Source organism: Coenobita brevimanus, chromosome 52 (assembly GCF_032717465.1).
Source record: "Coenobita brevimanus isolate Jiangsu-jjx chromosome 52, ASM3271746v2, whole genome shotgun sequence".
In the NCBI taxonomy this organism is placed as follows: Eukaryota; Metazoa; Arthropoda; class Malacostraca; order Decapoda; family Coenobitidae; genus Coenobita; species Coenobita brevimanus.
Genome location: NC_137005.1, coordinates 30541105 through 30543848, shown reverse-complemented (window position 1 = coordinate 30543848; position 2744 = coordinate 30541105). Strand labels below are relative to the sequence as shown.

General features: G+C 44.5%; 1 non-coding gene across 1 annotated transcript; it reads right to left on the bottom strand.

The window, feature by feature from the left end:
• Positions 1–1367: 1367 nt before the first annotated feature.
• Positions 1368–1486, bottom strand: LOC145400576 (5S ribosomal RNA). Its single transcript, XR_013897460.1, has one exon. It is a non-coding gene; the product is annotated as a 5S ribosomal RNA (ribosomal RNA).
• Positions 1487–2744: the final 1258 nt, after the last annotated feature.

The following is a 2744-nucleotide window of genomic DNA, read 5'->3' as shown; positions in this document are numbered from 1 at the left end:
TTCTTATGATGGTAGTGACGCATGTGTAAGGGTTAATGGGCATCTAAGTGAATGGTTCACGATCGGTGTGGGCGTGCGACAAGGTTGTGTGATGTCCCCATGGCTGTTCAATATATATATGGATGGGGTGATGACAGAAGTAAGAACACGAGTAATGGAGAGAGGGATGGTGTTGGTAATGAATGGTGATGGATGGAACATGTCAGATTTGTTGTATGCTGATGATGCAATACTGCTTGCAAGTACCGGACAAGAATTTGGTTGGATAGTGCAGTGTTTTGTTGATATGGGTGAGCGTCATGCCTTGAGTAAATGTAGAAAAGAGTATAGTGATGGTTATTGAGAGAGAAGGTGACTCCCAGTGCGATGTAACAGTGAATGGAGAGAGACTGGAATTGGTGAGTGAGTTCAAATACCTGGGTACAGCGATAGAAAAGAGAGGAAAATGTGCAAAGGAAGTTGAAAGTAGAGTGACACAAGGAAGAAAAGTAGCTGGTGCAATGAAGGCCTTGATAAGAAACAGAGGCTTGAATGTTGCAGCTGCATGAGGCTTACATGAAGGAATGTTAGTGCCAGCTTTAACATATGGATGTGAGCCTATGGTGTGGCATGAAAATGAAAAGTCAAGAGTAAGATAAGTGGAGATGGGACTGCTGAGGGATATATGTGGAGTACAGAGGGTGGATAGGATATGAAATAATGTGATTCGTGAAAGATGCGGAGAGAGGAAGTCGGTGGACACCAGAATCGAAGAGAGTGTACTGAGATGGTATGGTCATGTGGAGAGAATGGATAACAACAGAGTAGTGAAAAAGGTATATCTGAGCGAATTCGAAGGAGGGAGGAGGCTAGGTAGGCCAAGGAGAAGGTGGAGAGACATACTGGATCAGTATGTGAGGAAGAGAGGTTTGGAAGTCGGTGAGGCTAGGGTACTGACAGGAGATCGAGCTGGCTGGATGAATGTTGTGAGGCGATGTACATGATCAGGGATTTTGGTAACCCTTTTTAATGTGGCAGTGTCTGGACTGACTCTATCAGATACGATGATGTGAAGCTACAGAACGTGGTAAATGTTTTTGGTTTATCCAATAGAGGCAGGATTCCGGGAGCTTGAATGATGAGTGGATGGAAGAGTGGCCCATTGGATTGGGTAAATGTGGGCTGTCTGGACATTGCCACTCCTTACCCTGCCCTAGGGTGGAAAAGGAAGTCCGGGTGATATATATATATGTATATATTCATTTCATTCATTCATTGCCAGACGCCATGTATCCCAAACGGGGTGGCCAAGGGCTTGCAGTTAATTGTTTTACAGGGAGGGGCACTAATCCTCCACCAACCCCACTTGACACCTAGGGAGAACGTTATGCCAACAGCATCTGGTGTTCCCAGGCGGTCACCCATCCAAGTACTAACCAGGCCCAACGTTGCTTAACTTCGCTGATCGGACGGGAAGCGGTGTACTTAACGTGGTATGGCTGTTGGATATATATATATATATATATATTACTGATGTGGCGCAATTCAGACTTCATAATTCGGCGATAGCGGCTGTTAGGATTAAAAGATGAATTAAGAAACTCTTTCACAAAATCACTTCCCTCAATGCTTTGCTATAACAGGGCTAGAAAGGAAAATGTCTTCTGCGTCTCTTATGTCTAACTTCGCTCTTTTTCGTATTTTGAATTAAAAAATAATAATAATAATACATGCATCCACCTTAACTGTATCCACCACAAGAGCACATATCCAAAAGTGTACTCTGTCTTTCTGTTCACTCTCTCAGACACACGGTAAACACACCCCAGATACACATCAAATGCACGTCACCCATCCATCCTCGAAAGAACACCCCTGTGTGTGCAGTAAAAACTGATGAAGGTGAAACTGTAATGCTTTTAAAACTCTGGATTTGGAACTTGCTAGATTTCATCTTTTACAAAGGAACAGTGACTTGACGCAGTTAGGGACATGCAGCAGCTCTGACTGTCCTTGTGAGTGCTGTAAAAAGATTGCTGCTGGTATACCAAAAATAAGAGTGTTTTAACTAAAATAACAGACTGCATGTACACTCACCTATGAATTTGGACAGTTAAAGTGTTTCCAATGTGTGAGGCGATGATCCAACACGTTTTGCATCCATCAACCACATTCCATGACCAACTCCAAATGCTTTCCATTTCATTTACGTTTTATCTGTACACACGATAAATATCTATCTATCTATCTATTGCCAGACGCCTCAATCCCGTTTGGGGTGGCCACAAACAAATCGCCTCCAAGTCGCCCTGTCCCCCGCCATTTCACTGCCCTGCTCCCAACTCACACCCCCCTCTCTCATATACCTCTCCACCCCATCCCTCCATCTCATCCTCGGCCTCCCCCTCCCTCTTCCCCCCTCCACCTCACTCACATACACTCTCTTCGTCAGTCTTTCACCCTCCATCCTCTCCACAAGGCCAAACCACCTCAGTGTGTTCCTCATAACGCTTCCTATCACATCCACATCAACACCACAACGCTCCTTTATATCCTCATTCGTCAGCCTGTCTCTCCATGTGACTCCACAGGCTCCTCTTAAATAACTCATTTCCACTGCTCTCACTCTTGACTTGTGACCTTCCAACAACGTCCAATTTTCACTTCCGTACGTTAGAGTTGGTATCACAATACTGTCATGTAGTAACTTTTTCACTTCCATGCTCACTTCCCTGTTTCTTATCACTGCTTTCAAAGAACCAGCA